This window comes from Manacus candei, unplaced genomic scaffold (genome assembly GCF_025592945.1).
Source record: "Manacus candei isolate 608988 ecotype Guabito, Panama unplaced genomic scaffold, ASM2559294v1 h1tg000047l, whole genome shotgun sequence".
In the NCBI taxonomy this organism is placed as follows: domain Eukaryota; kingdom Metazoa; phylum Chordata; class Aves; order Passeriformes; family Pipridae; genus Manacus; species Manacus candei.
In genome coordinates, this window is record NW_026138095.1 from 4685686 (window position 1) to 4701361 (window position 15676).

Consider the following 15676-nt stretch of genomic DNA (forward strand, 5'->3'; position numbering starts at 1 on the left):
ATAGGAAACAATGCACAAATTAAAAGGAAAGGTTGTTATCTTCAAAAGTGGTCTTGGGGACTTTACAGCACCTGGGAGCAGCTAATTAAACTGCTAGGACTCATTAAATATTTTAAGCACTTTTCCACTGCCAGTCAACAGGAATTAGGTACCTTATTTCTTTAAGTCCCTTTTTAGTGCAACAAAGTGCCTCTCTTTAGGTGCCTAAAGACTTCTGAAAATCTGATTTTCTCAAGTCCAGAGTTCCACATCAGGCAAAAAGAAGATGCAAGCCAAGTGACAGGAATGGCAGGTCAGATACAGACTGGCAAGTCAGGAACAATTTAGGTCACTGACAGGAGTCTGCAACACTCACTATGGTGAGAACATTAAACTGCATTTCAGTATAACCAGGTAAAACATCATATATGTGGGAAAAGCTGCCTGTGGAAATTTAGGGATTCTGTAGGGAAACTGCAAAAGTCCCCAGGATGATGGCAGTGATGGAGACATCAAAGCATTAAGCTGGTAGGGCATGAAGAGAGAGGTAGTAGAGCTGAGATGGACTCCAAATACCACGAAAAACCTGGGTAAGGGGGCATTCCTGGACATGGAGGAAGTTGGATTTGAATTGTCACTGGAGGAGTGGGGGGAGAGAAGTATGACTGGACACACAGCTGTTTTTTTCCAAAGAATATCACCCCCTCTTACAAACATTAAATTAAATAGTTCATTACTTCACAGCCATATTGCACAAGCAGCAGTGTGACTACAGGTGCTTCAAATGTGGAATCAGAAGTGTCCTGAACACTGCAGCTGTTCGCTTTGGGATTGGATCTTCGCTGCCCGAATTTTCCTTGGATAGCAGCTCAGCTGGGAAATGAGTGATGATCTGGTTTTGAGGATTGATTGTGGATGGAAAAGGAAGGGAAGTAAGCTCAGGTGTCCTGCTGTTTAAATCCTAAGTAGACAGTACAGCCTCCTTTATGCTGTAGTTTGTCCTAGTAAAAACTCACTCTGACTTTTTAGAAGGCTTAAGATTCTAACTCCCTCTGGCCATTTTAGAAATACCACCTTCCATTAATAATCACTAATGGGGGAAAGTTTAATATTACTAAATAATTGTTTGGGGAATATATTCCCCATACAAGTGAGGACTTTTTTTGTGTGTGTATGACCTGCATAGTGAAAAAACCCCACACTATTAGTATGTCTTAACTTTTTCTTTTCTTTTTTTTTTTTTTGAGAAAAGATGGCATCAGCAAATAAATCCACAATATCCTGGTAAATATTTTTAAAGAGGATCCAAAAACAGATCAGAGCACAAAAGTAGCTTTACTAACAGCTTCTACTAAGATTAAATATATATAAATATATGTATATATCTCCCAAGACAAAATACACAGCTTCATATAATCTGCTAAAGAGAAAAGTAAATATTTTGCAACCACAAATGAAGTCAAAGCATAACATTGTGGTGAGACTTAAGAGGAGTTAACAGACCAAAATGTCTCATTATTTCACAAATTATAGCAGCATGAAAAAATACTCCTTTAGTTTCAGGATACTTAGCTCTGTTTCACGAAATAAAAATATGTGGTTAAAACAAAGCAGCGTTTCAAGCCCAGCTCGGGGATCTGGCTGAGCTCGGTGTGGTCGGTGGGTCGGCGTGAGTGGCACCCAGGCCACACTTCAGGGATGACAAATGTGCTGCTTTCCCACTCCCTGGCACGTGGACAGAGCTCCATGCACATGATCCTGCACCCAAAGGGAGGAGCAGGACCTTCTTGGTGGCACAGTTAAAGGCTTTTGGTTCCTTTAGCTGAGGGTGTGGATTAAAGCATTAAGGGCAGAGTTGCCTTTGGTGGCCCTGACCTGGTTTGTAGTGGGTGCCCAGAGCCAAGTCCTGCCCTCAGTTCCACCCTGGAGCTCCCCTGAAGTCCACGGCGGTGCCAAGTGTAACTGAGGGAAGAATTCAGCTGTTCAAATAGTCCCTGGTTACCAAGCCAACTGGCAGCAATTGCAAGGGAATAATAGGAGTGTTGAGGGCAAGAACTGAGGAGCCTTCGCAGGGCGGTCTGGAGATCTGCACAGTGCTTGTCTGCAGACTGTCTGGCCTCCTGAAGTCAAAGCTATTAGTTTTTCCTACTTGCTCAAATGTGCTGTAGACAAAAAGAGCCTTTCACTGGTGAACACTGATAAATGCCCACCAGCCAGGGCTCCTGCATCTCTCAGTGCATTGTGGCAGCGACCTTTTGTTTGTGCCAGACCTGATCTTGAAGTTTCCTGGGGCAGAGAGCAGATCTGAATGCATTTCAAATCTCTAACACAGTCAATCATTGCTGTTATTAATGAGCTAGAGCTGAGTAGCTTCCAGGCTACTTATGACACAGACAAACCCATCTTCTTGCAGCACAAGTTACTTATTTAGTGCTTCATATTACTGAAATAGGGGACAGGATTCTGGCTCATACAGAGATTCCCATCTGAGGGAACCAGAGATTTATTTTTTTCCATTTCACAGATGAGGAATCAAGATCTGAAAGTATTTGTCTGAACTCATATCAGAAGAAAGGAACCAAAACTCTGGTATCCTTAGCTGTAGTGCCCTTGTATGTCACACATCAAAGGGACACTTCACATGCAATATATAAAGACCAAAGTCATGCATCCAGTTATTTCTGGAAGAAAATACACAAGCAGTTTTCTACAAGGAACTATATACTTCAGTATTTAGAATTTGAAGCCAGAAATTACTCAATATTTCAAATCTGCAGGGAATGTGAACTAGGAAGAATGTTAAACTCTTAAGCAAGGATTTGTCCATTTGATTCATAAATAAATTTTGCTTATCTAAAGCACTTTCTTTCCAAAGATAGAGAACTACAAATAGTTCAAATGGGAAAGACTGATATATGCAATGCCTCAAACTTGGCCTCAGTGTTTTCAGCATGTTGAAAGCCAACACCTGAAGGTGGGAGGGCAGAGACACTGGTACTCAGCTGTAAAATGAGCCCATTTTAATTATGCTAAAAGATCCTGTGTCTTCAAATGGATGAATGTCATTTATTGAATCACTCCTCATTGAAGAAATTGCTTTCTAATTATATATTTTCTCTGGAGAGAAGGCCATCTTCAATAACCTTTTTCTATTTTCATTGAAAAAGAACATTATCTTTCAATTAAAAAAAAAAAGAAGGATGGAAATTAAAACTGCCTATACAATTCCTTTTTTTTTCTTGCACAGGAAGAGAGAATTGAAAGAAAAAACCTTATTTAAAAGAAAGGAAACAGTCCATTCCTTCCTCACTGTCCTTTTAAAAACAGAGCAGGGCGGTCAAAATGAGAATTGCTGGTTTTTAGAGCTGTTTTTTAAGCAGGATACTCTCCACATTCCAGCATGAGGAGGACCAGTCTCAGATGGCTGATATGGTCAGAGGAGGAATGATGATTTACACCAGCCATAGGATTGACTCAGAGACTATAATGTTGGGAGTTGGTTTGTTTGGTTTTATTGTTTTGGGGGGATTTAGCTGTTTCAGTACCCATCAGGATTATATTTTAGAATCTCAGTGCTGAACAGTCCACAGTTTCATAACTCTCTGCATCTGTTCCTGCAGAGTGGCCAAAGGTTAATAGGAATTATTAAAAATGTGAAGGGATGGAAAGAGGGAGAATTCCCTTTTTTTCTGTGCCTGTTTTTGTGCAGTGCTCTGTGCCCAGAGAAAAGAAACAGCATAAAGACCAAGTCACCCAGAAAGGTGAGAGGGTTCGTGTAGAAACAACATTCATAGGCATAAAAACCCCAAACAAAACTCTACTTTATACCCAGCACAGATTCTAAGACAACTGAGCAGCTTTTCTGTGGCCACTGGAAGTGTCATCATTTCATCCTCACTTTGCAGAGCTGGCTGAGAAACAACTCGAAAGCGAATCCTCCCACACTCCCACTGTAACAGAAGCTGCATCCATATGATCTGAGCCCAGAAAACACTTTGCCCACAGCTCTTATGGTTCCTGACAACCTTTAGAAGCCTCTGTGTTCATAAAGTGGCCATGGGACACTGTGAGGCTGGAGATAAAAAGCACCTGTGGGATATGATATAGCAGTTCACCTCCAGCAGGGAGATGAACACCTCTCTCTGGGGAGGAGAATATCAGAGATCCAGAGGAGAGTCAGCATGATCTGAAGAGCAGTTTGGAAGATGGGCAAGGACATGATCTATCAGTATAGTCCTCTAAGCATGTCCTGAAGTTTTAATGGTATGTGATTGATTCTTTTTTTTTAAATCTGAATTTTAAATCATTTAATCATCATCTTGAAATGGCTTAGGATTTCATAAATAAAGACATTCTTAGATTGATATGGTTTTACAGGTTGATTTAAAAGAGCCTTTTCTATCACTGAAAGTGTGAACATGGGATATTTTAATCAAACAAGGAAGGTGTTATTTTCCTTAGAGTCACTAATGAGAAATCTAGAGGAATAAAAAACTCCAGAGAATGGAAACTTGTATTATATTCATGCTGAGTATATTAGAACTGCTAACAGTGTATAAGACTGCGTGGTACACTAATCCTGGTAAAATACAGTAATGGCAATCAGCCCCTGTGAAAAAGCCAGTTCTGCAAGAACAATAAAACAGAAGCAGCAATCAGTTTCCCATGAAAAACATCCTTCCTGGCAGATACAGCCCAGGAAATATCTTAAATATGCAGACAGCTCCCGAGTGCTCTGATCTGGTTGGAGAGCAATGAATTACACCGTAGATAACAAATACATCCACTCTGTGATGTGGATGATTCACTTTAAAGTACCCCATTTATTCCAGTACATCGAGCTGATTAGCAGGGAAAGCACAAAACATTCTTGGCAAATATTAGTAATTTTCTGATGGTTGAAGTTACTTACAGTGATGGTGAGTTTAGTGAGATGCTGCTGGAATTTTTCTAGAAAGGACACCTTGCTATGCTTCATTCATGTGGAGCATCTGAAATGAAGAACAAGGAAGGGGTGGAATCTTCAAGAGAAAAAGAAAATCATAAAACGCCCACCGTAAAAGCTAATTCTCTATAAATAATCTCAATCAGGAAAACCTTTGCCCCTGAGACAATCCAAGGCTGCCTTTTTAGTAGCTCTTTCCCTTGTGACAAGAGCAAACTTTCCCATGCTACAAATCATTCCCATCTCTCTTTTTGATATAATCTGAAGAAAAGTCATCCTACCATCAGAATGTGCTCCATTTTTTCCAGGCTCAGACAGGGACATGTCTGCATATTTGGTTGGTAAGACTTATTGAGCTTAGAATCAACAGTTATGATCTTTCTGGCTGGTTTTTGCACTCCAGACCAGCGATTTCATTTTTGTAGTTAAGTCTTTGCTTAATTGCCTTCAATTCTGCTGATGTTCTTTTGGATGAGCTTCTTTAGTTACCATTGTGTTGCTTAGTTTATGTGACATCAGTTGCATTGTAGAAGAAATGTGTTAGTCTTTGCCAAGAGGATGTAGGAATGAGTTGCATGGATTTAGTACAGTAGTGCTGTTTATTCAGGAATTGAATATTTGTTTTCTATTTCCTTGCCTTTCCTTTAATCTTGGGAAGCAGTCTGGCTAAATCTCTCCTAGAAGCTGATTTTAACTAAGTCTGATTTGTGAATGGGGCTGTTTCCTACACGCTTCAGCAGCCTCTCTTCCTGTCTCATACCTATCATTAAGGTCACAGAACAAATCCAGCTCCAGATCCATCATTAACAGCTTCCAGGATTGCTACTTCTATTACTCAGTTTCTTATTCCATTGCTGTGGTTGCAACAATAGGAAAATGTCTGACTTGAAAGCAATATTCTTGTACTAAAGCATACCAAACTTGTTTTGAAGCTGCTTAGAAAAAGCAAATAGTTTTTCTTCAGTGGGAAATAACTACATTTGCTGTTGCTCTGGCCTTATGTACATTGCAAAGAAAACAACCACCTAACAGCCAGGTTTTTAGGTGCTTTTTTTCACTCTTTAGTAGCCTGAAGGGAGATGAATTCTTTGCCCAGCCAGGAGACTTGTGTGCCTGGTTTGAGTTACTGCCTGCGTGGGTTTGCACTGCACAAGGAATTCCAGCAATAAAAAGCTCATTCCAAGCCTACATTATTGGTCATCCATCCTGGGCAGATGCTGGAAGATGTGAACTGACATTGGTACTAGGAAGCAGAGAGAAGATCCTGAATGAGGACTTGAATAAACATGGAGATGGGAAAGGGACCAGAAAGGGGAGGAAGAGCTCAACCTTGCAGGCCTTTGCTCGAGGAGATCATTTATAGAAACATCACTGCTGCATCTCATGATAACCCAGAGGCCATGATCAGCTCCTGCAATCACTGCAGCACTGAGGATGACTTGCAGGTTCAATGGTAAATCCAAGACAGGATTGATTCTGGGTTGTTCTTACACAAAACAGTGCAAAATGACAACATTCCACTGGTTTCTTTGTTTTATAAAGGTCATAAAACGTTGGTCCAATGCAGGGCAAAAGGAAATGAAGATCTGATCTGTAATCTGCTTCTTATAACACCAGAGGGCTGTTGCAGATCTCACAAGCACTCCTGGTTGGTATTTTTATTAAATTCAAGAAACAAATGTTACAAATTTGACTTGGATTTTACCATTTTTAGCATTCCATTTGCTATAGGGTGAAGTTGGACTGAAGTGTATTTTGCTAGATGTTATTGTGGGGTTCTTGCACATTGCAAGAAAGAAATGCATAGAAATAGAAAAAGATTCACTTTGAACTATAACAATGGGTTGCTTTTCTCTGTGCTCTCCTAGAAATTACTCTGAAGTATTATTCCTACTCTAGTTGCAAGCTATGTGATTCAATTAACTGGAAAAGAATGACAAAAAGAATAACTTCTTATAGTGTACTTTCACCAAATGGGGAAATGGAGGTGGCTACCTAATTTATGTAAAGTTTTTTATACTAAGAGGCTGCCACAAATTTCTTATGAAAACATGAATGGCTGCCTCAGCTGGTGTGACACTTCATCCTTTGTCAATACAAAAAAACAATGTTACAATATCACATTTTGATATGATATAGAATTTATCAAACTACTTCATCTCGGTGGGACAAACCATAAAGATACTATTCACTTGCTTCAGTAGAAAGGAAAGCATAAAAAAAACCTTACAGGTTTGATCCAAAAAAAAGCCCTGAGAGAGAAAGTTATGTGTTTCATTTTTACCTTGAGCCAGGTTTGAAAAAGAACAATCTTTGAATCCTTTAAAAAATTTAAATTTCAATTTAGACTTCTAATTTTACTCTTAGGGCTTAATCAGTTGGTCACTTAAGTAAGAAGAGGACTTTTGAAGATTTCAGTGGATACTGAATGAAGCTCATATTTACTGCATACATTCATATATATTCCATATATTATTTATTATGTATATTCTTATATATTACATTCATTATGTTCCATCTTGCTGTGGAATATACTATAAAAAAGAAGAGGGACTTTTCCCAATACTGCCCGAAGCGAGTGAATGATTATCCTGACCTTTCCAGTTCCTGAGCAGCACCTCTATTCCGAGAAATAATAATGAGTTTAAAATGAGAGAAATGCAGAAAAGACTTTTTCATGAGCCTTGCCCTGCAAATATTTTAACTGCACTGTTCATTCTGGTTACAAGCCATGCTTGAAGTTCTCTTAGCACATTTTGAAGTACTGGTCCAAAATTCAAACCAAGAGTTTAATGGACTCTGGTAGGTTTTGGATCAAGTTTTGAACTATTCTGGGATGAATATTTTTTTGAATTTCAACTTTCCTCCTACTGCACCACTAACAATTACAGTTGTCAATAAACATGAGATCCTCTCTGCTGACAGCCAAAGTTATTTTAGTCACATCCTACCTAACAGTGCTCAGAGTCCTTTCAGTTAAAATATGTTTTTCCTTTGGTAGCCTTTTTTTGTGGTTCAGCATCATTTCCCTCCCAGTGTTTTATCAGCATCCAGAAGTTGGTCTCATAAACCAAAACTTTAATTATCATTCTTTTCATTATGAGTCAAGGGGCTAAATATTGACCAAGAAATTGCCTTATTCTTGAATGTTGACAAATTTTTCCCATATGATCTCAGGAAAACCTTGATGGGAAACCATCTGTAGGCCACCTGAGAGTTCTGGGTGTTTTATTTAATAGAAGGAGAGACAACCCAATCCTGGCTGGGGATTATTGGCTCATTGAGCAACTCCACTCGTCTGATGTCTCTGAAGATAAAAGTCTTCACTTTTCTAACACAATTTCCATCATGCCTTTTGTTTGACTATGGAGCTTTCTCACTGTTGCAATCTTATTTTACTCCATATATATAGTGGGCAGATCACAGAGCCTGACCCAAAGTCTTCATGTCACTCAAAGTCTTCATGTCACTCAACAGAATCCTAAACTTCATAGATCAATGGGTAGGAAATGTGATCTTTTTGTCTAATGCTTCCACGTGTAGTATGAAAACCTTATATTTGAGTTGTGTGGCAGAGGCTGAGCCTGCTGCACAGCACTAGATGGCAGTACCATATTGCACTTCCAGGGAAACCATCCCCTCACTGCCATTACTCATCTGGGCTGGGAAATGTAAACTGAGTGCAAAATAGAACCACATTTCTTCCCTGAGTTTGTTTTGGTCCACAGTCTGAAGTTGATCTAAGCTGCCCACAAGCCCCATTTCTCATGCTGCACACAGCACACTCCCCTGCAAGGGACAGCTAATTTTATGTATCTGCCAAGGAAACTGTGGATATTGTGAGTCCAGACACCAGTAAAATCAAACAGCTTTATGCATATCACATTTAGGCAAATCTACCATCATGCAACTGCACTGAATATTAGATTAATGTGAGTAATGTCAGGGACATTCCTTGATTCCATGGATTTATTATTATGAATAATATCCTCAAACAGGAACAAATGTCTCTTCCCGATTTGATGCACATCAGTAATGTTTTCCAGTGGGGCATTTCAGTGTTTGTTCCTTGAAACCATCAATCTTCTGCACAGTAATTAGACCCATATGAAAGATGGTGCAAAAAGAAGCACACGAATATTAAGTGACCCTGGCATGGACATAGTAAACTATTAATAGAATTGAGTGAATAATCCCATTCAGCCCTGCTGAATCTAAAGGCTGGATTTCTAACCCTAAATGGGATTAGCAAAATTTCCAGGCTTTTAATCCATCTATTGCTATTCTTTTAAAGATTTGTCTCTAGCAGTCCAGACCCTTTGAAAGATTTCTGTCATTAAATGTCCATGACCTAAACAGATTTGGTTTGGGCCTTAATGGTAATAAAATATTTTTAATTTAAAAACCTTAGATCTCAATGAATTATATGCAAGTTGAATGTACATTATAATCTGCCTTTGTAAATGAAAGCAGAGGGAAGCCACTGCAGATGCAGTGCTGGGGATTTTGCACTTTCTTAATTTGTTTTAGAATGGGCCCCTCTGAAACTGCCTGATGTTCAGCTGCACATCACGAGATGGCAAAGCAGAGTGTTCAGGAGGGAGAAAAAATATTTTAGGATGTCACCTGTTGCAGCACTGCAGGGAAAAGTCAGGCATTTAACAGTTTATTTGTCACCCAGGGAAATTTCTTGAAGAAGGAACAAAATATCTGCAGAACTTTTCAAGAAGGATACTTGTCACTGTGCACAATTTGTGGGAGGTCTCACAGCCTCACACAAGCCTTGCTTGCAATTTTATAAGCAAGAAGCAAACGCTGTTGCTAAATTCGGAGAAGAATGGCCCCAGCCTGCTCGGTGATGGCACAGCCCGGAATTTCCATGTTCCAGGGAGCCTGTTTTATACAATCGTCACCACTGGGTGTCACCAACCAGAGCCGGGAACTCTTCACAGGCTGTTTTAAATCAGCGATGAGTGCAGGACTTCACCCTGGGTTTCCAAGTGGCAGTTGCAGACTGGAATTAATATATCTAAGAACAAGGTTGGCAGCCCATCATTCTGCTGAGTTTCATTATTTGGGGAGGACTTAAAGCTTCCAGTTTCCAGCTCTCAGTATGCACTCGGGTTTGAAGCAGTTCTGCAGTATTCAAGGTTACAGAGCCAGCCAACAGACTTTCAAAGCTGCCCGAGGGACATGTTTTGTGTGTGCACATGTCCGTTCGAGTAAGGAGGGAATTAATGCTATTTTGAAGGATTTGTGTTGAGGTTTCTGATTCACTGAGACAGTGAAACTGCAGGGTAAGATTCCTGTATAATATCTGCTCCAGAACTGACCTCGGTGTGTGATTCTCACATAGACCTGAGGGTCCTTCCTAGGAACTGATACTCCCAACTCAGAATTTGCCTCAGTATTTTCTTCAGTAATGGCCACATCCTACATTTTTTTCCTACACAGAAATATTAGAGATGTACTTTAGTCTCTGAATGGCAAGAATTAGCAAAATAATTATGTTTTCTTAAGCCAAGTAATTGTGTTTTTTCAATTTTTTTTCTGATGTTTTTCCAACCTGGCGTGAAACATCAGGAAAGTATCAGGAAAAAGGAAACCAAATGCTGATGTGACTTCTCAGATTAAAAAAAAAAAAAGAAAGATGCTGTGTCTCTGTTGGTCCTGTTTCCCAAATCCCTGCACAGACCATGAGCGCTGTGTGCCCGCTGGTGCCCTTGTTTGTTCCATGGTACCTGTGGCCCTTTCCAAAGGCTTTGATGCTCCTTCCTGACTCTCCTGTGTTTGGGTATCCAGTTTCCTGTAGTCTTTCCTCACTCCTAAGCCCTATTTACTGCCCTTTTCCAGGTGCTGCTTTGCCCTCAGTTGCTTCCCATGGAACTGTACCATGCCTCTGTGTGCGTAGGTATTTGTGCTTTCCTTCCCCTCTGCCACATTCCAGGCGGTGATCCTGCTGCCAGCTGACTCACCAGCCTGGGGACACAAGGTCACACTGTAAGACAATGAGGCTGCCAATTTAGCAACATCATCCCCTGGATCAGAACACAGAGGTTTTGTTTGTCAGCATCCTCAAATTAGCAGGATCTGCTGCCTCAAGCCCATTAAGCAGCGATCGCCTTTCCTGTGGGTGTGTGGTTTGCTCTCGAGGTAACTCTGCTGAAGCCAAAGTTAGGGGAATACTAAATATATTTATTTCTATTCTAAGATTCCCAAAATTTGGTTCCAGATGAGATAAAGTAGTACTTGAAGCAATCTTGGTGACTGGGCTGTGGTCCTTCGAGATTGCTGCCTCCAGGGGGGTTTAGTCCGTTGCCAGGCTTTGAAGAGATGAACATTTTTGCACCTGGACTGTGCTGTCCTGGGCAGCAAATCTTCAGCACAGGCAGAACCAACCCAGACCCATGAGGAAAAGAGGCAGGATTCTCCTAAAGGCTCTGCTGAGAAGGAAGCAGTGCTATGGAGCAAATTCAATGTTAAAATTCTTAAACAGTGTGAGAGGGGATGAACATCAAGTGTGCCACCCAGCTGTGAGTGGAGGAAGGAGTTATTTGCTTCTGCAGATTTAATGCTTTGTCTCTGTTTTGTCCACAGTATTAACTCCTTTCCAGCAGTGGAAAGTGCTGTTAGTATTTTGAAAAAATGTTAAATTGTTTCACAAAAGTAAAAATACTATTTTCCTTATTTTTCAATGACAGTTGGAACATTGTCCCCATTTTCCCCCCAAACCTGAGGATTTATTTTCCTCATTGCTGTACCTTTCTTTGTATCTTTCTCTAGCCCATCATATTTGTAATAATTAATAATTGAAAAGTGGGAGGAAAATGAGGTGGGAAAAGCTGAAATGTTTTGTGTTTGCATTTGAAACAAATCCATTAACTATTTTTAATGTATGTTTGAAAACCAAGTGAAAAATCCAAACTAATTTTCTGCTTATTTATGGACTTTGCTCCATGACATTTCACCAGTACTTGAAAAAAAATTGTTTGAGGGACAATGTAGGTGATGTAGACAAAACCACAACTTTACTTGATAAACAGCAACTGACAGGGAGGAATCCAAAGTGAAAGGCTCAGTATTTGTCCTTTTAACCCACCGAAAAGCACATGACATCAGAATAGCCTTCTACAGTATTTGCAGTTTCCTCTCATGTCCCCAGTGAACCAGAGGAGCTCTGTGGATGCTTCACTACCAAAAATAGACCTCACTGTCACTGGGCTTTCACTCTTTTGATCTCTGCTGTGGAAACCACTGATGGGGTGTTACTGAAACTGCCATTCTGAGGGGTGAAAAAAAGGAATCTTTTTTGTTTTCCTCCTTGTTTGCTGCTGTAGGGCAGTGAACTTACAATTACTCACAAAGAAAACAGTGTTGGAGTTGGAGCCTCTGTGCAAGGCAAGGCTGGAGCAGTGCAGTTTTTGTTGGGTTTTTTTTGCCTTTCAAATATCAGGAGAAAACATGCAAAAGTTGATGCTTTCTTATCTAGAATTCTCTAAGAGTTCAGTGTTTCCACCAGTGCGACAGTGCTAAACCAACACAGGTTTGCAGTTCTACAAGTCAGAGACAGTCCCATTTACTGGGACTCTGTCAAACATTGATTAGTTGGCCCAGCAAACCAACATATGCAATTTGCATATTTCAAAATATGTCCCTGCTTAATGAAAAAAAAGACAAATGTACCTGAAAAAAACCTGCCCTGTTGTTTAAATGGAAATTTAAGCAAAGATTTTATTATAAAATATAGTGAATATACTTTATTACATCATTTTAAACCAAAATCATATTCTGTTTTCAGAATGCTTCTTAAAGCTGACCAACATAATTTCATATTTTTTACTGTCTTTGCAGTCCAGTTTTTTTTTCTTCCCCCTCATTTATCTTATTTCAACAGTTACAAATTCCAAAAGACATAATTCTTATTCCCACAGAAAATACGTACCAAGAGATCCACGTCCATGTTCTGGGGACACAACCAAGAACACGTGCAAGACTTTTATACCAGGGTAAAATGCACAAGCAGCAACAGGCATGAAAAGAATTGATGGGCAGAAGGAGATCCTTGGGAGAGATGTTTGTGCTCCCACTCCGGAGCAGGAAGCATGGCCAGGTTGGTAGCTCACGGGGCTACGGTGTCAGGAGGTCAGATCACACATTAGGATTTGGGCTCATCCCAAATGTTGACACAGTATTGAAGGGGGAAGGGAAAGGGAAAGGCATGTGACAGTAAAGGACATTGTATTCAGCAGTAAATGTTGATTGGAAATATCCATCATTGGAGCTGGGAGAGGAAAGGCCTCTATAGAATCAACACAAAGGTTCTTCTTCTTCTGTTCCTAAATATTGAATTAGGCTGGTAACAAGCACCAGATCTGGTGAAGAAAACTCTACTTACTAACACTAAACATCCTTTAATAATAATTTAATTTTAATTAAATGTGATTGAACATATATTCCCATCTGGCAAAAAGAGAATCCCACCATGCATAAGGCTAATATTTAGTGAGTGCCCCTTGGCTCAGCATGCTGGCCTGAAAAATACTGTGCTGTGACAGTTCAGGTAAAGCCAGAGGATCATCCTGGAATGCTTAGATATCCTAAACCTGCATTTCATCTTCTCTTTTTATTACATCTCAACCTTGCCTGGTTGACCCTTTCCCAGCTTTTAACCTTTCAGATCTGATCTGCAGCTGCTGGATGCAACAGGAAATGAACAGTAACAACTGGCACCAGTAACATTTCTGTGAGTGTGCAGCACAGCCTCAGTTTGCCTGCTACTGCTGGCCTTTTCCAAACACAGTCATCATGTTTTCACTCAATAATGTAATCATTGTGACACTAACCTTCACTAGCAAAAATTCAGAAAGTCTGCTTTCATTTAATTTGAATTTCCCAGATTTCTCACCAATTCCCTACCAATAATTTTAGTTAAAATAATAAACTAAAGCAATAATGCACCCCACAAGAAGCATCTTGCCAGAAATGTGTATGTACCTGTTTCTAACACAGATCTTGATTATAGGTTTTTCATACACTTGTGCATCTCACTGTATCTCAGTTCAAGTCCATCTGTTAAATACCAGCATTTGGAAAGAAAATAATGCTGCCTTCTCAGAAGGATTCACACTGTAATCTCCTGGATTTATTAATATTAAAATTATTATAATAATTCAGCTTGGAAGGGACATATGGGATCATCTCATGACCTGGTACAACCCACAGCCCAGTGCAGCACCAAATTTGAAGTTGGCTTTAATTTCAAGGTCAGATAAATTGCCCATGGCCTTATGTCCCCCTTAGCCTTGAGTATCCCCAAAACTGGAGATTTCACAGTCTCTCAAAGCAACTTGGTTCATTACTGATAATGATCACTTTGGAAAAAACTTCCCTTGTATTGGCATAAAATATTCTGAAATCTACTGACTACAAAAAAAAGGTGAAGAACAAAATATTAGTTCTCTACTCAGGTCATATTTTCACAACAAACTTTCTAGCAAAGATATCGAGCATACAGAGTTACTAGTCTGAAAGAGAAGATGGGTTAAACACATAATTGTGAAACACACTTTATGCAAGGGAATGATTTCTATAATGTGATGCCTATAATTGCATTTGATGATCTGGCAGGTATTTCTAGGCCTGTCTTTGCTGAAAGACCTTAAAGGATCCTCAGATTACTTGTTTGTTCTTAATCTCTAAGTTGTTCCAAATGGATTTTAAAGTGATTTTTCTAAATTACTGACGTGTCTGCTTGCCACTGTAGTGAATTAATCAAGCTCATTATTCAATGATAAAGCTCTGAATTTCATGGTTCCTAGAACCACACCTCAAGTGTTATCAAGGGTCAGTTTATTCCCATGTTAAAAGAAAAAAATGAGTGGCAGGCAATGTACTCTTTCACATACCCACCTCACACTCTGAGACAAAAGGCCCTTCCAGTGTCACAGTAATTTCCTGCTGGAAGAATGTTCCTACTGCTTGGTTTAATTTGAATAGTTGAACAGCATCATGAGCCTTTCACAGGGTAAATGGCTTGGCCAGGCAATTTTGGCTTTTTGCAGGATCCACTCAAATGTACAAATCAATTATATGACTTCCATGCTGAGAAAACACATTAACTTTAAAATGCACAGCAGTAGCCTGGTCTCAATAAAAATATTTAAAACCTACTCTTAAACTATAACTCCAAGTTGCAGTTGAATATGAAATATCTATTTCCAGCCAATTACACCCAATTTCTATCCTGCTTTGGAAGATGTATATGCACCAGGAATATTAAAAGCCAAACCCCCCACAGCTCAAAGTGAAACAGGGAAAGACTTAAAACCTTTCCAGACATGCTCAGGCAGAAATGCAATGAGCCTTGTGACTTCCCAGCAGGCATCTATTCAAAGTATGTGCAGCACATAAGTAACCCTTGGCCTTCCATATTGCAGAACTGCAAAACCCCCAAACTTGTCATTCTAGGAACAACACAATCTATTAAAATGATTAATTCTCAGGTATTTGTTCCATAGATTAAGAATAATAAAACAATTAAGCTTGGGGCAAAAACTGACTCTTCCAGGGTCACAAGGTCCATCAGAGAACCTCTTGTGCCTCCAGTGATGAAATAGGCCTTGGAAAAATATAAAAATATGCATGAAATCTAGTGAGGACAGATAAAGGCAAACTCACTTAAATCTTAGTATTACAGGTACTTGTGTTTACACTGCAGGAACAGCTTTCAGCAGGGAGGCAGGAAATTTTTCA